The sequence below is a fragment of the Zootoca vivipara genome, chromosome 10, assembly GCF_963506605.1.
Source record: "Zootoca vivipara chromosome 10, rZooViv1.1, whole genome shotgun sequence".
Lineage (NCBI taxonomy): Eukaryota > Metazoa > Chordata > Lepidosauria > Squamata > Lacertidae > Zootoca > Zootoca vivipara.
In genome coordinates this window covers 41,036,336-41,060,458 of record NC_083285.1, presented here as the reverse complement: position 1 = coordinate 41,060,458, position 24,123 = coordinate 41,036,336, and the positions used below count along the sequence as shown (strand labels likewise).

Here is a 24,123-nt window from a genome sequence, read left to right as displayed (position 1 = left end):
TTATTATTATTATTATTATTATTATTATTATTATTATTATTATTATTTAAGCTGACTTAGAATATCAGCAATAGTGGCTGTTCATAGCTTTTCCAAACTATAACTACTTTTCTTCTCGACCCAGGATTATCAACAAGGCTGGCCCTATGATAAACAGTGCCCGGCTCAAGGGGCATAATTAAAGCCCCCTTCCATGCGTGAGTCACATTGCCAAGTTGTGTGGCTTGTGCAGGATTCGCCAAATGCTCCCAGGCTTTCGCAGCAATTTGCCATGAAAAGGGTCCAGAGCTATCTCTCACTAATTTTGCTCTAGCTCACTGCAGACAGTACTGTCAAGAAACACTGAGGGCTCATTCACACTGGTTCCACCGTTTCCCCCCAAGAAAGCCTGCTGTTTACAGCGGAATCAGAACAAACACCAGTCTTCTTTTTGCAGATTGATGTTTGTTCTGATTCAGTGGTAAATGGTCGTGGGATAAACGAAAAACTGCTCAGACCCAAGACTAGAAAGCAGAGAACAAACAGAAAACTCTCAGACCCATGCATGGGACAAGCGCAGTGTGGATTAATCCTCAGTCACTGAACTTAGTCTGGTGCCCTAAGGGTGAGTGCCCATCCTGGTTATCAAATTGTTCTTACAAAATACACCTTCTGAGGTAGCCAAAATTCTTACAAAGTCTTCCAGCAGATTTCTTTGAGCTATGTGTCTACCAATCATCAAAATGCACATTATCCCTACCAACATAAATTCCTTCTTCAACAAGCAGTCATTGGAGAAAAAGTAATTTGGATTGGGCTCACGGTATGGAGGGGTAGGGAGGGATTTCTCTTTGCCCCTGCACTAATTATCCTCTGGGGCTAATATTAGTGCTCCACAGGGGCTGATCTGGACTGGGATCACACAGTGTGAACAGAAAGAATCATATAATAGAATAGAATCATAGAGTTGGAAGAGACCACAAGGGCCATACAGTCCAATCCCCTGCCAAGCAGGAAACACCATCAAAGCATTCCTGACAGATGGCTGTCAAGCCTCTGCTTAAAGACCTCCAAAGAAGGAGACTCCACCACACTCCTTGGCAGCAAATTCCACTGTCAAACAGCTCTTACTGTCAGGAAGTTCTTCCTAATGTTTAGGTGGTATCTTCTTTCTTGTAGTTTGAATCCATTGCTCCATGTCCGCTTCTCTGGAGCAGCAGAAAACAACCTTTCTCCCTCCTCTATATGGCATCCTTTAATATATTTGAACATGACTTCCTCCCCCATGTTCCCAATCCCAATCACCACACACGTGTATTTTTTTAAGAGAATAAAAATATTTAGGGATTGTAATATGGAACTCAAATGTAACAGTGAATCACTTAATCAGAAGATATTTTGTTCATCATCTAAGTAATGAAAGGATTCCTCCAACTGTTCACAGCAGGTGATCAAAAATCCCTCTGCTGAGGGAAGGAGGTTTAATGAAATGACACAGCTTCTTTATTCCACTGCATAAGTTATAGTTATGAATATTTTCCCATGTGTCTTTAAAATCTTGAAACCATTATTTCTTGTTTTTCTCTCAGTGGCACTTAAAAAAGTACCTGGTAGACCTAAACTGGCCCACTGACCAGCAATGAGTCCGATATGTGCCTCTCTGTCACAGCAGCTGTAGCTGGCACAGCAAAAATATAGTACTCCCTCTCCCAAACCACCTTCCACTGACTGGCCCAACTAGAAATTTTACAGTTATTCTTCCCAACCGTGTGTGTGTGTGTGTGTGTGTGTGTGTGTGTGTGTGTGTGTAACTCAGGAAAACACTTCGTGCATCTATTAAATCTTTTACCACAATATATTTGTTAGCCTTTAAGATGCCACAAAACTCCTTGTTGTTTTTGCTGCAGCAAACTAACTACAACAACACAGTGACCCAAATAGTAAACAGCCTTTCTGTCTCTGCTACACCAAGTCACATTTTTTGACAGATGGTGAAGGTTCTCTTCTGGTAATTTGCTTGAAATTCAGGAGTTTAAAGTTTTTGTCTCTCTTTCTGTGCCCAACAAGAGGGGGGGGGATATGCACAACTCAAATCGTCATCATCAATTGTCTTAACAACAATCTCGCAACTTTGATAATATTTCTTTCTAAATACCACAGGTCTCTCAACTCCCAGCTAATACACCTATTTCTTCTTTCAATCTGTTTGTTTTATCTAACCCTCTCCCACACACAGTCAGGCATGGGTTAATTAATTTATTCTACTTAGCAACATTTACCGTATTTTTCCATGTATAAGACTAGGTTTTTCCCCCTAAAAAATAAAGTAATAAAGTCCAAAATTTGGGGGCATCTTATACACGGGGGCCATATCCCCCCCATTTTCTTAAATCGGAGTCCCCAAAAATAGGGGTTGTCTTATAGAAGGAAAAATACCACTCAATCGTACATAGAACCTCTAAGTGGTTTACAAAAAATAAACAGAAAATTGTCAACAAACCATAAGTGTACAATGGGAGCCTATAAATGCCTACTCATAAGTAAGTCCCATTGAGTTCAATGAGGCATACTTCCAGGTAAGGCAGAAGAGAACTGCAGTCTTAGTTGATTTTAATAAGACTTTTATGTGTAAAATTCTAAAGAAAGATATTGCTGCCTGTTGCTGAGTAAAACTACCATGATAGGAATTACCAGAATTTCCCCCCACGTTAATGTTTTAAAAAGAAGATATTAATATGTTAGAATTAGAATATGAGAAGTAAGAGCAATGGAAGCTGGTGAAATAAAGGGCAGTTGAGCAGGTAAGTTTGCCTTAGATCTTTAGAGAAGTGGTGCATATTATTGAAGAACCAGACACTCCAGTTGACCAAGTATTTTGAGCACATCTGTCTGTATGATTTCTCAGTTGTCTTTAGGCAGACAATTGAGTTTTGTGCTGGATCCTGTGCACTGATCAGCCCAGCAAACCACTCTAAAGGGAAGGCAGTTGCAGAGTTTCCAAAACTTCTCATAGCAAAGAAATGAAGCAGAACACATTTCCAAGGTTCTTCTTTGTATGGGGACAAATTATTTAAAATCCCAGGGCCATTTAGGAGATAATTTTGTACTCATGTATAAAAACACAGTATCAGTTACCGTACTTCAAAATGGATGTCACAAGCATCTATCTTGTACTTGGGACTAGGAATGGAAATAAAATTATCTCATAAATGGTGGTCCTGGGGATTCATCAAGAAGAAAAAGGAGGGAAAATGGTAACCCTACTTGTACCTTGCAAATGTACAACTCAAAACATATTGTTAGACTACATGGCAACAGCAGGATTGCCAACTTATTTTTACTGGCTCTGCTCATGTGAGTGTAAGAGCAACCTGCTGTGCAAAAAATTAACTTGCTTTAATCTATAACTTCATGGCATCCTGGCAAACTGATGAACTTCATTTTCAGCATCCACACACTGAAAAGTAAAGCTTTGTTACAAATGAAAATATACCAAATATTTTGAGTCTTCCCCCCTTGTAAATGGACTCTGAATAAATTGATAGATTCTGCAACCTGCGCAGTAAGGAGTAAATCCCCTTGACCACAGTGGGACTTACTTAGATGGATGCCAGCTAATAAACACAGAAGCTCAGGCTGGATGTTTTTCGCACCACTGGCAAAGCTTCACCTGTTTACTTTTTGTACATCAGACTCCTGTTAAATGTACAGGAGAAAATAGGAGGGAGTGGATATATTTATCATTGCCTTCACTTTTATTATGACCCCTGGCTCCACCGACCATTCACTGCCTCTCCCTCCACTTCACCCAGTCCAATGAGAACTGGTCAACAGTATTAATAGTGGCTTACCTCATAAGTTTGCTGTAATGATTCTAAATGTATGTGAGGCAGTATGAGCATATAATATTATAGATTATACAGGATTCACTAGGTATTATTTTCACAATACAGACAAATTGCATTTGTCTTGGAAAGTAATTTATTGAATTGAACTGACCAAAGGCCATGGCAGTTACAAATATAAAACAGGAACAACAATCCATATTAACTGACAATACCAAATTATGAACAAAGCAAATTATAATCTAAACCACAGTTGTTTTGATCTTCACCTTTCAGAGGTAGAATAATGGTGCAATTTCTGTGATCAAATAACCCTGTAGGAGAGATCATGGATTCTAGGCACCTTAGAAATGTAAGATGCTGATTATTGAGAGGAAATTAGTGAAATGAAAGCTCTTGTGAAAATAATGATCCACCTTGTCACTATCTGCAGAACACACATGAGAATAGCAGACAAGTCTAGGTACACACATACACATGTATTTCTGGCATAATTTCTAGAGTTAGAATCTCTCTTCCATTCAAACATAAACCTCTGACCCAGGATCTGGGGAAAATAAAAGACAAACCCTGGAAGTTGTTTAACCATTCTATGCTCATTTTGACTTCAATTATCCACAGAGAAACAAGATTGAAAAGAAGAAAAAGAACAGGAATGGAAGCACTGTCAGATCAGCTGTCTGGAAGGGAATCACTCAGGCCTCATTCCACAGGGAAAAGGCAGGCATTCAAAGCTAGAGCTACAATTTTCCTGGCTGACTAGATGCTCATTTCAGCCAAGGAAGGAACAGCACCTGTTCCAAGTGCCTGGTTTCAGAGAGTGCCAGGCGGTTGTGAAAAGACAGGGAATAGCCTGAACTCTGCCCAAATTCCTGCATTGTGTTAGCAATGTGGAATCTAATCTATTCTTGGAATCCAACTATCTGCGGACCATTTAGTCTCAGGAAAGGCTGACAAAGCCAGGTCCCTGGGTATCAAGCCTTTGTTTATATCTTAACCAGTTCTCTGTCCCATTGCTAAAAAGCAGCGGCACATTTACCACACACTCACAAATCCCCTTCCGGACAAACGGTGAGCCTGTAAGGGACCAAAAGGGGGAAGGGACTACAAACTTCCCCGTCTGTGATTCCCTAGAGATCAAGAGTTCAGACAGGCAGTGAGAATGTCATCATACCTGTATTTATGAATAAAGAACTCCAAGAGCCAGAGCTGTCATATCTGCATCCTTCCTCTGCATGTAGAAACAGGGGAGGAGGAAAGGGGAGGGGGAGGAGCGACTAGCTTTAACTGGATTGTACCGGCAGCAGCTCCATCACAATTCAATCTGTCAAGGACTGTACCAAGAAATGTGTTTCTTCAAGATTTAGACAAAAGAGAAAGGGGGGGGGCGATAACCGTTTCCCAACCCAGAAATTGCAATCGCTCCCATACTGAGCAACCTGGGCTAAAGGCAAAACTTGCATGCAAGTGAAAACAGGCCCCTGCATGCACAAAAGACTCGGGCCTGAGGGAGACAGGAGATTTAGTAGGAAGGGGTTAAGTATGCAAAGAGCATGGAAGGGCTGGAGTAAAATTACCTGGATGAAAGCGCCAAAGGGGAAAAAAAGAAAAGGAGAATTATTCCTTTCAGGTTACCCTGAAAACCCATATAATGAAGGTGCTGCGAGTGTAATTACTCTGGCTTGTTTGGCATGGCAGGGTATCGCGCTGCCACGGGGCCAATTTCCTCTCTTCTTCTCCCAATTAGCATGCCAAGTAGTCCAAACAGCTCACTGGTCACTGATTGGAGAAGTGGACTAGCAGCCAAATACCCCTTCGTCCAATCAGAAGGCAGCAAGCGCTCTGCTACAACGCTTCGGCTCCTTCCTTCATTTTATGTCCTTCCGCCGCTATCATTCTCTCCTCTCCTCAGGAGACTCTAAAGGGAGTGATAAAAACCGCGAATCTTCCCTTCCCTTCCCCAGCTGGTCTCATTCACAGCTCCTGGCAGCCCCGGCTTCCTCAGGGGACCCACTAATGAAGACGGCCAACGTTAATCTCTCCCCCCCTTTCCCCTGATGGGTCGATTTATACTTCCACAGAGAGTCCTGGCTCCCAGCCAGAGGGCTCAGCACATTCTTCTTATTCAGAGAGAGAAAGATGGGGAAAGACGTGTTCTCTCTCTCTCTCTCTCTCTCTCTCTCTCTCTCTCTCTCTCTCTCTCTCTCACACACACACACACACACACACACACACACACATCCAAATGCACATTGAGACAGTAGATTTCGGAAAACGCCTAAAGGGGGCATTACAAAGCCAGAGAGGTGTTGAGTAACACCTTTACATTTCTAAACAGCCCCTTTTATCCCCAAGGAGCTTTGCAGAGATCTTGGGGGGGGGGGGAGGCTACAAGGAGACAGCGGCTCTCCGCCTGCCACCCGCATTACACATACTGTACAAAGCTGGGAGGGCTGGAGATTATCAAGGGCTGGAATATAAACGGGAAATTCAGACAGGGAGAGAGAAGTACTCATCCAAACTGGAACCCAGCCAAGACAAAGGGCTTCAATGCATTGTAGTCTCAAGCTGCCTGCTCAAGATCACCTGTTAATCCTGACGAGGTTCCCTTCGGGGGACTTCCCCCATCTTTTGCACATAAAGTGAGGGGTGGCAGAGGACAGGCGCTTTTCACGTTTCCAATTCGTGGGCTTAATGCTGATCTATGATTCTTGAGAACAGAACCAAGGGTTTCTAATTATTCTAGATTGACTACTCTGAAGTAAGAGTTCATTTCCCCCCCCCTTCATTTTGACAGGTTGGAAATAATGCAGGGGAGCTTCAAAGAGTCCAGAAGAGGAAGGCTCAAAGATAGTATGTGTAACCTACAGAAAGGAGACTAACACATTTATAACCTTAATAAACAGCAACGTGGGTTTAAGGATCACTGAAATCACCAGGATTTAAGGCTGCTTCACACAATATGTTCTTTAGGTGTACACCAAGAAATTTTAAGTGTACACCTAAAAATGTGATGTGTGGGCAGGACAAACACATGTTTGGAAATGTGTGTATTATTATATAGGCATGCTAATCACAAAGCCACAATTGACTGAAGCTCCTAGCTAAATTACTTGATGGCAAACTCAGGTAATACACTAAAAAGCCTTTACTGTATCTCCAAGTAACTGTGAGGACAGGGCTGTGAGAAAAGCCATCCCAAAATACTGTTCTGTCATACCCCTCCATTTGCAGGTGGCAAAACTGGAAGCATTTTACCTGATTTATGGGGGAAGGAGGAGAAAAGATGAAATGTCAGTCTGGGGCAAAACTCACCACCATCTGCCAGAGCTCCTCTTAGAAGTGGACAGTGACTCTCTCCCAACCCCAATTATCCCCTTCTCCCAACATTTGACAGAGCTGTTTAACCTCTCATCCTCTCCTGGTAACAGACAATTAAGGGTGGGCTAAAGTATATATTTAAATTTTAAAAAACTGATTAATTAATCAAAACAGTATATTTATTGGGAGTTAATCAAAAGAAGCAAAATTTTGAACAGCGTTGGATACCTTTTATTCTTTATATGAAGCAGAAACAGACATTAACGCAAATACAGCATTTGCTTTATAGGTACAGAACAAATTCTCCCATAGCTTACAAAGTCTATTATTATAGGTATTTAGCGATAATTATGATAAACTGAATATTAGGGGGGATTCTTTAGTAATTATTGGTTATAGTTAAAATAAATATTTTCTTACTTTGATTATGGATTATGATGTGTATGTATATAGAGAGATGAAATTGTTTCTATTGGCTATTGTTCTGAAACTGTTGTATTATTGATTACAGATAATGTATTTGTTGAAATCAGTTTACACTTTGTGTATTTATAATTTAACAATCACAAGGGTGGTCAACCTTTTTTGCCAATATGGAGCACCTCTTAATTTTGAGGTAATACCATTCTAGTGCCTGCTACAGCGCATTTGCCATGAATTGGTCTTGCTTTGCCTCTAATCTACTATACCAAGGACCAGGAAGCATAAGTGAGAAAGGCATGAGTCAGCATAAGGGAAACAGGCCTGAATGCAGACCTGAATTCAAGCCAGAATTAGGCCCACGGGCTCCCATACTGTGCCATAAATTCCTGCCGCTTGTGATACCAAACTGCTATAGGTTGGGCACCTATGAAATATAACATTTCCCTACTTCAGCTTAAAATTTTGACTATGTTACATTGTTAGATACCTTTTACCTCAGTGTGGACACTGATGACCAGCTTACCCATATAGAAAATTCGCCCATATATAGTGCTATAATACAGAAGCCCATGGTTGGTTTTGTACTCGTTCTTTCGTTGTTGTTGCTCCACCCCTAGTTACTGATTTCTTCTGTTGCTATGGAGTGAAGATGTTAGTTCTACTTATCCCTCCATGCATTGCTGCAGTATTTTCTCACTATTTCATGGTTCTTTATGTAGGTAGTTCATTCTGTTTTCCTTCTCTTAAAAGTTAACGTACACAGATAACATTTTGTTTGCATTAGTGTCCAATTATATGTCATGTTTTCATTAAAATATTTTCCTGTCTTGATAGGAGAGTGAGAATCATTCCTTTTTCAATAAAACTTTGAAAGAAAGCCCACATAAGGTGCATAAATGGTATTATATCCAACAATTTTCTATGCTTATCAAGGACGTGGGTTTACTGTAATTTTTGTTCCTGGTTTTTTTCTCTTGCTTGTTTTGTACATATTCAAACATGTGTATGAATGATTTCAAACTATTATATTTTTCAGATTACTTTACAGTTTACAGTACTTTACAGTTAATTACATTTGTAATTTACAGTACTTTACAGTTAATTACATTTGTTTGTAAATACAAATCCAGAGCTTGTTGGCGTAGAAGTGCTACTATTGAGGCCTAGAAACATACACTCCAACTGTCCCAAATTAGCCAGGAAAGCCAGAGTTGGGTGCTATTAATCATAGCCATTCCAAATCCAGTTTCTGTACATAACCTATGGGAGCCCTCCCAGACCTGCTGAAAGAGGCAGTTATTAAACCACTTCTTAAAAATACATCTTTAGACACAGCCAATATGCCAACTATTTCCCAGTCTCAAATCTACCATTCTTGGGCAAGGTGATTGAGCGGGTGGTTGCTGAACAACTCCAGGCATTTGGATTCCTTCCAGTTGGGATTCAGGCCTCATCATGGGACTGAAACTGCCTTGGTCGCACTGGTCAATGATCTCTGGTGGGCTAGGGACAAAGGTGAAAGCTGTTTCCTAGTTCTGCTGGCTCTCTCAGTGGCCTTTGACATCATCCACCATGACATCTTTCTGGACAGTCTAGAGGGGCTGGGAGCTGGGGGCACTGTTATACAGTGGTTCTGCTCCTTCCTCCTGGGCCGTGTCCAGAAAGTGGTGTTGGGGGATGAGCTTGTGGGCTCTCACTTGTGGGGTGCCTCAGGGTTCTGTCCTCTCCACCATGCTTTTTAACATCTACATGCAGCCGCTGGGAGAAATCATCAGGGGGTTTGGGCTGGGTGTTCATCAGTATGCGGATGATACCCAGTTCTACTTCTCTTTTAAATTGGAACCAATGAAGGCGGTGAAGGTCCTGTGTGAGTGTCCGGAGGTGGTTGGAGGATGGATGGTAGGGAACAGATTGATGTTGAATCCTGACAAGACAGAAGTACTGTTTCTGGGGGAAAGGGGGCAGGTGGGTGTGGAGGACTACCTGTTCCTGAATGGGGTAACTGTGCCTCTGAAGGACCAGGTGCACAGCCTGGGAGTCACAGCTATCCATGGAGGTACAGGTCAATTGTGTGTCCAGGGCAGCAGTCTACCAGCTCCATCTGGTATGCAGGCTGAGACCCTACCTGCCCGTGGACTGTCTTGCCAGAGTGGTGCATGCTCTGGTTATCTGCAATGCGCTTTATGTGGGGTGTGCAATGCGGGTTACTTTTGAAGGTGACCCAGAAACTAAAACTAATGCTGCAGCTAGACTGGTGACTGGGAGTGGCCGCCGAGACCATATAACACTGGTCTTGAAAGACCTGCATTGGCTCCCAGTATGTTTCCGAGCACAATTCAGAGTGTTGGTGCTGACCTTTAAAGCCCTAAACGGCCTCAGCCCAGTACTGTATACCTGAAGGAGCGTCTCCACCCCCATCATTCTGCCCAAACACTGAGGTCCACCACCAAGGGCCTTCGGCGGTTCCCTCACTGCGAGAAGCAAAGTTACAGGGAACCAGGCAGATGGCCTTCTCAATAGTGGCACCCGCCCTGTGGAATGCCCATCAGATGTCAAAGAAATAAACAACTACGGTATCAGACTTTTAGAAGACATCTGAAGGCAGCCCTGTTTAGGGAAGTTTTTAATGTTTGAAGTTTTATTCTGTTTTTAGTGTTCTGTTGAAAGCCACCCAGAGTAGCTGAGGAAACCCAGCCAGATGGGCGCGGTATAAATAATTATATGCTGTCCTTCCAATGCATCTGCATTGCTCCAGGTTGTTTTATAACCAATAAAAAAAATAAAAAAATAAAACGACAACAATAAAAACAGTGCAAACCAATAATAATAATAATAATAATAATAATGATTTATTATTTATACCCCGCCCATTTGGCTGGGTTTCCCCAGCCACTCTGGGCGGCTTCCAACCGAATATTAAAACAGTACAGCATTAAACATTAAAAACCTCCCTAAACAGGGCCGCCTTCAGTTGTCTTCTAAAAGTAAAATAGTTACTTATTGCCTTGACATCTGCTGGGAGGGCGTTCCACAGGACGGGTGCCACTACCGAGAAGGCCCTCTGTCTGGTTCCCTGTAACCTCACTTCTCGCAATGAGGGAACTGCCAGAAGGCCCTCGGTGCTGGATCTCAGTGTCCGGGCTGAATGGTGGGGGTGGAGACGCTCCTTCAGGTATACAGGACCGGGCCGTTTAGGGCTTTAAAGGTCAGTACCAACACTTTGAATTGTGCTCGGAAACGTACTGGGAGCCAGTGTAGATCTCTCAGGACCGGTGTTATGTGGTCCCGGCGGCCACTCCCAGTCACTAGTCTAGCTGCCGCATTCTGGATTAATTGCAGTTTCCGGGTCACCTTCAAAAGTAGCCCCACGTAGAGCGCATTGCAGTAGTCCAAGCAGGAGATAACCAGAGCATGCACCACTCTGGAGGCAGGGATAGTCCTCAGACAACGACTAAGCCTGCCTGCTCGGTAATGACATGGTCTGGTCTCAGCATAACTCCTCCTCCTGCCCATGATCACTGAGATCGGGTGTCCCAGTACATCCCCCCCTGTGGAACCAGCCCCAGCCATTCTGTTTGCTGAGGCCCCCTCCCAGGCAGCCCTGACCCTTTCCCCTTAAAAAAGCAAACTACAAACTATACAACAACTTAACAAAATAATAATAATAATAATAAAAACAAAGCAAGAAACAATAAAATACAGACAGGCACAGCATATAAAAAATCATGTAAAAACGAGGGGTTGCCACATAAAAAAATTATCCACCCAGCAGGTCAAGTGCCTTTTGAAATCAAAAAGTATTGATGAGGTGGCAAAACAAATTAGAGAGGGGTGTATGAGAGAACTCAGAAGGTAAAATGATCCATAATCTGGGTACAGCCATGTAGAGGACCCTTTCTCAGGACTCAACCATTTGTCCCTTGGCCATGGGCAAGATAGAGCAGGGGAGGTTGTTATGGGAGGAGAGAGACCCTGACTATCATCCTGGACACAAACCATGTAGGCTTATGCAGTGGAATCCAGCTGGTGTTTTTGTTTTTAAGTGACACATGCCTGCTTTGGTCCCATCCCATCCCCCCCAAAACAAGAGACTCTCAGAATTGATGCCATTTCGGTTTGCAGCAGCAGCTGCTGCTAATGAGTAGGGAAGTCTGAAGGCAGAGGGAAGGGCAGCAGAGGAAGAATCAGAGGGTCTCTAGCTTCATTGCAGCAACAGTGGAGAGTAAAAGACTTCTTGTTTGTTTGTTTGTTTGTTGCAGACAAGAAGACTGAGGTAGCTAATGTCTTATCATTTCTGGTGGAGGGGGATCTTTTTTTCAGCTTTTTGCCTGGCTGCTGAGCAAGTATTAAGAGCAAACGGAGAGAAACTTGAAGAAAGATCTTGGATGTGAGTGGAAGATACAAACTCCCTCTCCTGCTCCAGGGCAGAAAGAAAAAACACAAACTTATCCAAGCCTCTTCTCTTGTCAAGAGGCCATACTATTCCCCCTACTGCATCCACTGGTGAATGCAAACCACCACCACCACCCACCACAAAAAAAAAAAACAATTTAAAACACACACTCTCCTTCTGTTTTGTTTCATGCTTGCTTGCCAGACAGAGTATCTACTTTAGGGGGGGGATGTTTTGTTTTCTGCTTTGCAGATGCAAACTTCCTCCCCGCCTCCCAACTGACAATAGAAAAGAATATCCAACTTCACCTACCTGAAAGTTAAATCACACTGAAAAGATAATGGGACCTAGTTCTGAGCATATATGCAAAGGATAACGACAAATTTTGTTGGAGTAAAATGAGAATTACTCCTCCACCCCCAGTTGTTGAAAAACACACACACAATTGCACAGCCACTTAAGTTATAGCACCTGTTATGGAAGCATGCCCCCTTCATGGATCAATGCCTTGTCGTGGCGAAGGGGCTTGAATAACTCAGAGAAGCTATGAGCTATGCCATGCAGGGCCACCCAAGATGGACAGGTCATAGTGGAGAGTTTTGACTAAACGTGATCCACCTGGAGAAGGAACTGGCAAGCCACTCCAGTATCCCTGCCAAGAAAACTCCATGGACAAAGACAACAGGCATATAAAAGTTATGACGCTGGAAGATGAGCCCCTCAGGTCGGAAGGCGTCCAACATGCTACTGAGGAAGAGCGGAGGACAAGTACAAGTAGATTCAGAGCTGATGAAGCGGCTGGGCCAAAGCCGAAAGGACGCTCAGTTGCGGATATGCCTGGAAGCGAAAGGAAAGTCCGATGCTGTAAAGAAAAATATTGCATAGGAACCTGGAATGTAAGAACCATGGATGGAGGTAAGCTGGATGTGGTCAAAAATGAGATGACAAGAATAAATATTGACATCCTGGGCATCAGTGAACTAAAATGGAAGGGAATGGGCGAATTCAGTTCGGATGACTATCATATCTACTACTGTGGGCAAGAATCCCGTAGAAGAAATGGAGTGGCCCTCATAGTCAACAAAAGAGTGGCAAAAGCTGTAATGGGATGCAATCTCAAAAATGACAGAATGATCTCGATACGAATCCAAGGCAGACCTTTTAACATCACAGTAATCCAAGTTTATGCACCAACTACCGGTGCTGAAGAAAGTGAAATTGACCAATTCTATGAAGACCTACAACACCTTCTAGAAATGACACCAAAGAAGGATGTTCTTCTCATTACAGGGGATTGGAATGCTAAAGTAGGGAATCAAGAGATAAAAGGAACAACTGGTAAGTTTGGCCTTGGAGTTCAAAATGAAGCAGGGCAAAGGCTAATAGAGTTCTGTCAAGAGAACAAGCTGGTCATCACAAACACTCTATTCCAACAACACAAGAGACGACTCTACACATCGATATCACCAAATGGGCAGCATCGAAATCAGATTGATTATATTCTCTGCAGCCAAAGATGGAGAAGCTCTATACAGTCAGCAAAAACAAGACCTGGAGCTGACTGTAACTCAGATCATCAGCTTCTTATAGCAAAATTCCAGCTTAAACTGAAGAAAGTAGGAAAAACCACTGGGCCAGTAAGATACAATCTAAATCAAATCCCTTATGAATACACAGTGGAAGTGAGGAACAGGTTTAAGGATTTAGATTTGGTGGACAGAGTGCCTGAAGAACTATGGATGGAGGCTCGTAACATTATACAGGAGGCAGCAACGAAAACCATCCCAAGGAAAAGGAAATGCAAGAAAGCAAAATGGCTGTCCAACGAGGCCTTACAAATAGCGGAGGAGAGGAGGCAAGCAAAATGCAAGGGAGATAGGGAAAGATACAGGAAACTGAATGCAGATTTCCAAAAAACAGCAAGGAGAGACAAGAGGGTCTTCTTAAATGAGCAGTGCAAAGAAATAGAGGAAAACAATAGAATGGGGAAAACCAGAGATCTGTTCAAGAAAATTGGAGATATGAAAGGAACATTTCGTACAAAGATTACCATAATCAAGGACAAAAGTGGTAAGGACCTAACAGAAGCAGAAGACATCAAGAAGAGGTGGCAAGAATACACAGAGGAATTATACCAGAAAGATATGGAGGTCTCGTACACCTCAGGTAGTGTGGCTGCTGACCTTGAGCCAGACATCTTGGAGAGTGAAGTCAAATGGGCCTTAGAAAGCATTGCTAATAACAAGGCCAGTGGAAGTGATGATATCCCAGCTGAACTATTTAAAATTTTAAAAGATGATGCTGTTAAGGTGCTACACCCAATATGCCAGCAAGTTTGGAAAACTCAGCAATGGCCAGAGGATTGGAGAAGATCAGTCTACATCCCAATTCCAAAGAAGGGCAGTGCCAAAGAATGCTCCAACTACCGCACAATTGCGCTCATTTCACACGCTAGCAAGGTCATGCTTAAAATTCTACAAGGCAGGCTTAGGCAGTATGTGGACCGAGAACTCCCAGAAGTGCAAGCTGGATTTCGAAGGGGCAGAGGAACCAGAGACCAAATAGCAAACATGCGCTGGATTATGGAGAAAGCTAGACAGTTCCAGAAAAATGTCTACTTCTGCTTCATTGACTATGCAAAAGCCTTTGACTGTGTCGACCACAGCAAACTATGGCAAGTTCTTAAAGAAATGGGAGTGCCTGATCACCTCAACTGTCTCCTGAGAAATCTCTATGTGGGACAAGAAGCTACAGTTAGAACTGGATATGGAACAACTGATTGGTTCAAAATTGGGAAAGGAGTACGACAAGGTTGTATATTGTCTCCCTGCTTATTTAACTTATATGCAGAATTCACCATGCGAAAGGCTGGACTAGATGAATCCCAAGCCGGAATTAAGATTGCCGGAAGAAATATCAACAACCTCAGATATGCAGATGACACAACCTTGATGGCAGAAAGCGAGGAGGAATTAAAGAACCTTTTAATGAGGGTGAAAGAGGAGAGCGCAAAATATGGTCTGAAGCTCAACATCAAAAAAACCAAGATCATGGCCACTGGTCCCATCACCTCCTGGCAAATAGAAGGGGAAGAAATGGAGGCAGTGAGAGATTTTACTTTCTTGGGCTCCTTGATCACTGCAGATGGTGACAGCAGTCACGAAATTAAAAGACGCCTGCTTCTTGGGAGAAAAGCAATGACAAACCTAGACAGCATCTTAAAAAGCAGAGACATCACCTTGCCGACAAAGGTCCGTATAGTTAAAGCTATGGTTTTCCCAGTAGTGATGTATGGAAGTGAGAGCTGGACCATAAAGAAGGCTGATCGCCGAAGAATTGATGCTTTTGAATTATGGTGCTGGAGGAGACTCTTGAGAGTCCCATGGACTGCAAGAAGATCAAACCTATCCATTCTGAAGGAAATCAGCCCTGAGTGCTCCCTGGAAGGACAGATCGTGAAGCTGAGGCTCCAATACTTTGGCCACCTCATGAGAAGAGAAGAATCCTTGGAAAAGACCCTGATGTTGGGAAAGATTGAGGGCACTAGGAGAAGGGGACGACAGAGGACAAGATGGTTGGACAGTGTTCTCGAAGCTACGAACATGAGTTTGACCAAACTGCGGGAGGCAGTGGAAGACAGGAGTGCCTGGCGTGCTATGGTCCATGGGGTCACGAAGAGTCGGACACGACTAAACAACATGGAAGCATGCTGTCTCTTCCCAATACGTGCAGACTTTGTTAGATGTAAAGCAAAGGCTTCGTTAGAAGTAAAGACACTTTGCACATGACCAGATGCACTCTTGTTTCAACTTAACATGGCCCAAGATTCTGGGTTGGTGTCTTTTTGTCTACATAAAGATCAGCACTCAGAGACTTAGTATAACTGATTGCAGTATTAGCAACAGTGGCAGCTGAAAATTTCCACAGAGCTCGTAGTAGCTTCCCTTCTCTGGCAGCTAGATCTACACATGGCTATCAGCAGCTGCCCTTCCATATTAGGACAATTAGCCAAGTCCCCTACACACCACGCAGCATGTCTTCCTCACTAACTGCCACAGCTGCCTCCTTCCTCTCCCCTTCTTGCTGCCCTACACCACCTGCCTCCATGCCATGGGCGTAGCCAGGGGGGCAGGGGGCAGCTCCCCCCCCCAGTAAAACATAAGAAATACTTAACTAACTGACCAATCATGTCGGGTTTGCCCCCACACACCCCCAACAAAAATCCTGGCTACGCTCATGTTCCACACTGTTCAGTTGCTAGTTATCTCCCTGTGTCACTGCCATCAGCCAGCACTGCGACAACAGAAGAAGAACGACGGAAGAGTAGGGGAGGAATTGTCGCAAACAATAGTAGGTTTGGCATCTGCTTTGTATGCAGTAGGAATTTTTGCATTTGCTGTTTCTACACCAGCAAAAAGACTGATGACAGGGTTAGTGGAAAAACGTAAGGTGCACCCTGCTGGATATGACCAAAGACCAGTCTAGCCCAGCATCTTGTTCTCACAGTGGCCAGGCACATGCCTATGATAAGTCTGCAAGCCAAGACTTGTACAACAGTGCTCTCTCCACTTGTGCTTCCCACAACTGGTATTTTGAGGCTTACTACCTCTGAGAGTGGAAGATGTACACAGACATCATGGCTAGCAGCCATTAACAGCCCTATCTTCCATGAATTTGCCTAATCCTCTTTCAAATCCATCCAAGTTGCTTGCCATTACTACATCTCGTGGGAGCGATTTCCATAGTTTAACTGTGCACTATGTGAAGAAGTGCCCAGTATAAAATGAATTTGTGTTTTTTTATAAGTTGTATACCATATGAGAAATCCTTTCAGACTAAGATTGCAGGTCACTCCTCCTTTGTCACATGGAAAATGCTGCTTCCTGTTGCTCTGGGTGCTTCTATGTTCATGTACCTGAATCACCCATGATAACAAAAAACCCTCTGCTAACTGGGTCAGTAAATAAACAGTTTCTGCAGAGCGACAGGGGAGCACAAAATACAAGCTTTATTCTTGCCAGACTTCTGCAGCAGCTTTTTCATTCCCCCTCACCAGAAACAAAGTCAGTTTGCAGGGTGCAATGTGACTGTGAGGGAAACGGTCTTATCTTATTCTGTCTATTATTCTTAGCATTTCTCTTCACCAAAGTACAGGCATTTTTGTATTGTCACTCCTGCTAGAGCCAAAAGGTTAAGCTTTCAGAGAGAGAACATTGTTGCTCTGAAATACGTATGGGGAGCCATTCACAACCAGCTCTTTGATCATTATTCTATTTCAGTTTGCAGTTTCCTGACACACATGGCACTGTGGGAGTCTTGGGAATTGCACCTGTACCCCCTTTTCCTAGTTCATTCTTTAGACATCAAATCTAAACATTAAAATTGATTATTCTTATTTGAAATGTAATTCAAATGTTTTTGATTGATTTTTTCCAGTACTCCTGGCTTACAAGATCACTAGCTACACAAGAAATAGTTTTGCTCATATAAAAGAATGTTTTATTCCTAGCAGTTAGAACATTCGGGGTGATAACCTGTTTAGATTCCAGATACTATCACTAGAGATGTGCTTGTTTTGCATTTTGCTTTCAAGAATAAAGCCACTTACCTCAGCACCAACTCCACTGCTTCCCACAACCAGTATATAAATGGAGGTCACTGGGCACATAACTATCTGTCTCTAGCTTTGTGCACACAAATAACTCACAAGTTTGGTGAAGAGAACTACGGGCAAAGGGCACTTTTCACACAGTGGGAACACTTTGCACAAACGACCTGTCTCCAGAACATTTCTAGAAATCTGAACATATTGCCAATGCTTCACTTGCTGGAACCCTTACAGGCACTGTGCCTTGATATTGAGACACGAACACCCCTCAAACACCTCACAGGACCCCTCAAGTCACTATTACAAATTGTGGGTGCCCAGACAGAGCTATACAACACAGAGGATGACTGCTGCAACTGCCTTCAAGTTTGCTATTTGTGAATACTCTATTTCTTGTCTAAAGTGAATCGAGCTTCCCCTCCCCCCCCCCACCAGCAGTTATGAGCAGTATCTCCCATACAACCTCCAAGGGGGGAAATATACTCACTAGATTAACAGATTGGGGACATTGCAGCGTCATTTTGCATGTTATGTGTGTTGTGGTGCTGTGCACGTGTGCTGGGGGTGAATTAACTGGCTCCCTCCATGTGTGTGTCACATCAGCACAGTCCCTGATTGGTGGGCTTTGGAGGGATGCCGGGGGGGGGGCATGTCTTCCCTCTTTATGGCATTTGGGGGTTTTCTGTGTCCTTCCCCACCAGAGATACAACAGCCATTTCACAGGAATAGCACTGGTGTATCTCCCCGCCCCATGTCATTAGATCTGTTCAAGTTGGCCAAGTTGCCATGTTATTTTGTGGGGTAGGGGAGTTTCAAGAATGCCTTATTTTTTTGTTCTCTACCTTCCCCACCCCACCCCAAATAATTATCCATTTTGCTGTGCGCTGTTCACAAGTTTTGGCCAGCCACCAGTCTAGTACAGTTCTTAATGTTATCCTTTAGTGAATTAGACAGTGAAGGAGAGGGACTCCATTATTAAACAAAAATAGGGTGCACAGAACTCATGTCAGTTTGATCTTTTTTCTTTTCTTTTATAAGAAACTGGCCGGAAACAAGTCAGAAATATATATATATATATACATATACTGTATGTAAGGACTCAAGGATGTTGAGGGAAGCTACGAGAAGACGATGCAGCAGTGGAGGAGGGACACATTACCATGGCAACAGAAGAGAGAGGGATTGTTTTAGCAAAATTAATTTCTATGCACAAGATTCATCTAGAGGCAAAGCCGCCCCTCAAAAGGTAGGCCTGAACAGTAGTTTTGCAAATAATAGGTTTCAAGATCTATACAAGATATCAAGTGCAGTTGACTTTTTAGACTCCCAAACTAAGCTACCGTTCTCCTGCGCGCCGCCCCCCCCCCCCCATATTCACAATGTACAAAGCCCAACGATACAAGAAGACTGGTTAATTTCAAGGAAACGTTATTGAATCAGAAACATTTAAGCAGCTGAGCATTACAGAGCAAGTTTACTACAGAATGGCCATGACCCACCCTCAGCAAGATCTTGTTCAATGGCCTGGGGCACCTGAGAGCTTATTTGGTGGTGTTATCCTGATCCAAAAAAACCCTGTTTACATTGGCATGGAATTCTGGTAGGATTTAGTCATGCCGCATTGCATTATTCTCTCTCACGCTACTCTGTGTATGTATGTGCAGTGAATTGTAAATTCCACCCACTTCTGAATGCTCAATATCACGATTGTGCTGCCATTTATTTCAGTGCTACTGTTTACTTTGCTAAAAATCCAGGGGTTGTTTTTTTACCTTTGAGATATTGGCTTGTAAAGATACAGAATTTCTCTCCCAATACGGTGTCCCATTTACCAAGAAGAAGAAAAAAGATATTAATTTCAAAACTGTCTGCAGCCTTTTTGCACAATATCTCTATCCCATAGTTTACAGCAGCTTTTGCAAATAAGATCATATGCATACAGTTAATCCACTGCCACACTGCAAATAAACTGGCGTTATTAAGGCATTACATACTCCACACATCTGAAAAACCCCAATTGTTCAATGCAGGTAATAAGACACTGTGGAGCAGAGAGTAAAACAGGCTACCATGGGATATCCTGTCAACGGTCACCAAAACAGGAAAGTGTTAACAAAGGTCTCTACACAGTGGAAAAATTGATGAAAAATCACCAACAACTTTGAAATTGGCTTTAAACTGAAATGGTAGGATGATTTTAAGGAAATAAAAAGACAAAATGACACATGCAAGGTTGCAACTCAACTGTATACTTATCTATTCCAGGTTAAAGGAGGTAAATTAAGATTCCCCTAATTACCTAGCTTGTTTGCTCACTAGGGCTGGGCGATATATCGCTATATCAGGCACAACCAACAGGTAGATTGTGATCTACCAGTAGATCACTGGATGTCTGTAGTAGATCACTGCTAGATCACTGGCACCCCTTAAAAAAGCTCACCCAAAATTTTCCTCCTCCCTAAAAAGCTGAACTATGACCTACAGCCCTAAACAAAAATGGGCCTCCCTCCTTCCTAAAAGAAGCTCAACAAGTTTGACCTAAACCCCAAAAAACAGGGCTTCCCTTCCTTAAAAAAACTCAACAGCTTTGACCTGAACCCCCCAAAAGGGGGTAGATCACTCCCAGTTTCTAACTCTGTTAGTAGATCAGAGTCTCTTGGGAGTTGGCCACCCCTGCGCTATATCATCCAAAACTGGTTTGAAGTTCACACCATGATAATTGTTTCATAATATTTGAGCTGGCAATATATTGTGGATCACAATGTGTGTAAGGCTAGGCGATATCTGGTTTTCAACATCATGATACCTCAGCAGCTAAACATCGGGATAACTTAACAGCTAAATATTGCAACATTATATTCTTCTTCTTTGACGATCACTTGTAGCCAAGTAAGATTGTCTTCCATGAACACAGTTTTAACATTATCACCACATAAACCTCACAATATCACCAGCTAAACACTGCAATGTTATCAGCAGCTAAACATTGCAAGCTACCACAATGTCTGAAATAAGGATGGAATTATACAGAGGCAGACAGAACAATGTCCAGGCAACTTCTACTACTTAGGGGTCTAAAACGGATAAATGACAATATTATCAATAATCGCACACTAAGTTACATGACTGGAGGTGGCAGCAAGGCCTCACAGTAGTGACAAGGAATGTTGGCAGCGGCCTGCGAGGCCTTGTGGAGGTGGTGACCAGTGGCAGCAGCAACGGAATTGGCTTGTGAGGCCTCGCAGTGGCGACAGGATTTGGCAGCAGAAGCAGCGGTGGCCTACGAGTCCTTGCGGCAGAAGCCTGCAGGGACTCGTGGCAGTGACAGCAGGTGCTGGCAGTAGCAGCATCCTGCGAGACCTTGCGATGGCAACGGGAGATGGCAGCAATAGTAGTGGCAGCCTGCGAGGCCTCATGGCAACACAAGCAATGGGGCTTGTGAGGCCTCGCCATGGTGGCAAGAAGTGGTGGCAGCCTGCAAATCCTCCTGGAGGTAGTGGGAGGTGGTGGGAGAAGCTGTGGCAGCCTGCCTCAGCAAGGCCTCACAGGCCATGTCTGCTTCTGCCACTATCTCCTGCTGAACACCACAAGACCTCAGGCGGCGGCTGCTACTACCACCAGCATGACAAGGCCTTGCCACTACTGCCATTGCCACAAGGCCTTGCAGGCCACTACTACTGCTGCCACCACGACAAGGCTTCACAGGCTGCTGATTATTGTGGCACTGTTGCCAGGATGCCACTGCTCCCCCCCCACCATTGTTGATTCTGCTGCAGCCATGCTGCTGCCATCTAGCAAGCCTGCTGGCAGTGTGGCAGTCCCAGATTATTTGTATTCACTATGACTCATTACCATCCTTTGGCCTGAATACCACCTTTTGGAAGCCAAGCCCAAACCCAAAAGTCTCATTTGGATGTATTTTGGCTTGCCTGCTGCTGAAAGTGACCATGAGATGACTGATAATCAGTTTTAGACCCTTAAGTAGTAGCAGTTGCCAGGACATTGTCCTCTTCGCCTCTTCATAGTTCCTTCCTTATTTCAGATATCGTGATATATCAATATATTGCAATGTTTAGCTGGTTATATATCACAATGTTGAAAAAGTTATTGCCCAGCCCTATTGCTCACATTTAGCTGTTTTCAGCTTCAGAATGCCCACTTGATCATAGAAACAGAGTGATGAAGGAGGCTGTTATCTGAGGTTACCTTATCAACCATACAATTACAAAAAGTACACCTCATGCTTAGAAGTTTGGGTTTGCACTTTCTATTGCACTAAAAAGAAAGAAACATTTCTGATGTTTTCATAAGCCAAATTAGGGCAGACTGTATAACATTCTGTGGTGTTTGTTTCTTTTACTTGTCTCTGTTGCTTTAAGATTGAAAACCCAGCTATTCAGTTCCATTAGCTTTCAGACAGCAGGTGCTCAGCTAGCTGATTTAGCAGCAGTCACTGTGAATTGTTGGATGCGATTTACTGACTGCAGTTCCCTACACCCCTCGATGCCACTTAAGGGACAGCAAAATAGGGTCAGAGGGAAATCTACAAGTGAGGAGATGGAGATACAGGGAAAATCTGGATGGGGAGTTATTAGATTAGCAAATGAGCCATATTTCTTGCCTCTTTTTACCTCCAGACTTCCAGGAGACAAGTGTCACCACTCATTTAATACTGACCTGCACTTCCCTTTTTTAATCAGGAGTTACATAAGCAAGGCCAGGAGACCCTACCAATGGATCAGCTTTAAACTCTTTGCTAACATATTTTATGTGAATCTTTATATAGACACTCAGGAATCAATCCAGTGCCTTTTCTATTAAACTCAGCCAAACCAAGCAGCTCAGATTTGACAGGCAACCCAAAAGAAGGAACTGAGTTATGATATGCGTAGCAGAGTTTGATGTATTTTAGTGTGTATGTTTTTCCAGAACCCAAAGGAGTTGCTATAGCAGCTGTGGAGCATGAGACTTTGAAATGTTGATCTACAAGGTGGCAAGAGACGAGGTTTTGCTGCATTTGTGCCTTAGTGTATAACTGTAAAAAGTAGGTCTTCGAGGGGCTGAAAGTCTGTTTCAAAACATTTTGGTTTCTGCTTCATTCCATTTGAAATTCAGGTCTCATCCAAGTTAACAGAATGTAACTGAAGAGTAAAACGGCAACTTCAGGGAAGATTGGAAGAGGAGAAGAATTTTAATTGCATCTGATTTTAAAAGCTTCTGCTTCCATATTTCTCTAGTTTAAATATGACCGACATAAATATTTTAATGAAGAAGCCTTAAGATTTCTGTGTCCTCAGTAATCAGTGAACAGCTACCTCACACACCATACAGCAACAAGTGCATGTTATCCAATTCATATAAGTACAGCAGGCCTCTGCTTCCAGTTTCAGCGCCCTGGTATATAGGCACATGTAGTCTTGTGTTTGCCATGCACACGCATTACCTTTTGGTATGTATACACTATATCGGGTTATAACCTTTTTCAGCCTGAGAACTGCATTCCTTTCAAGGCAACCTTCTGGGGGACATATACCAGTGGTGAGTGAAGTCAGAGGCAAGAGTGGGCAGAGCAACTAATGATAATCAATCTTTATTACAGCCAAAGACCAGACAACAGAAATAGCAATAAAAACACGTGTAGAGCAACTAATGTCAATTTTATCTCTCTATGGTAGGCTAGTTTCAATACACATGGACATCCCCTCTCTGTCCTCCATTCAGACAAGAGTTATTATCACTGTTCAAGGACACATTCCACCCACCTAAAGGAGGGTGAAGAACATGGCCAATGAGCAGCATGGCTTGGGAGAGGAAGCCTTGCTGGGCAGGAGGTCAGCAGAGACCCAAGCACTAGATGGGAACATCTGAAGGTTCTCCATACCTAAGGTTCCTCACCTCTGCACTCTGTGAAGTGATCTCTGAAGCTCACAATAAATATCAATCCATCCTTCCAGCAGTCTAAAAAAATACTAGGAAAGGATAAGTCTTATATACACTTTGCATTATAAATATCCCCAACAAAAAATGTCTATTTCATACCTTATCCTCTGTGAAGAAGGGGAAAGTCCTTTGAGGATCATTGTTAAAACAGAGGCAGAGAAGTCACTAAAACAAAATAAGAAAGAACTTTTATGAGAGAGTTAATGCAAATTGTTAAGATGTGTCTATCGTGTTAAAAATACCTAAGCACCAGCAGAGGTTACATATTTCTATTATTTCATATATTTTAATCCCCCATTCTACTAGCCATGCAGTTCACTGTGCAACCTCAGGCCACTCACTCTCTCCCCTAGCCCCCTTCACTGGGTTATTCCGAGGATAAAATGGAGGCAATCCCATGCACTCTGAGCATCTTAAAGGAAAGATGGGGTTGGAGAATGGAAAAGAACGACAAGCAGATCCAAGCTCAGACCACAGCTCACTAGATGGCCTTAGGCAAATCACTATCACTTCTACCAGATTTGAGAACTGATGGAAAATTATAAAGCATATTGTACATTTAAAGAGTGTTGCAGGAAATGCAAATAGAAGTATGTCATGAAATCCAAACCAAA

General features: G+C 43.1%; 1 protein-coding gene across 1 annotated transcript in view; it reads right to left on the bottom strand.

Moving 5' to 3' along the window:
• Window positions 1-23,672, bottom strand: part of TCF20 (transcription factor 20) — a 144,086-nt gene extending 120,414 nt beyond the window's left edge. Inside the window, exon 1 of the mRNA XM_060279783.1 lies at window positions 23,609-23,672. The gene's annotated coding sequence lies outside the window, so the exon portion shown is untranslated. The remainder of the gene's footprint in view (window positions 1-23,608) is intronic.
• Window positions 23,673-24,123: the final 451 nt, after the last annotated feature.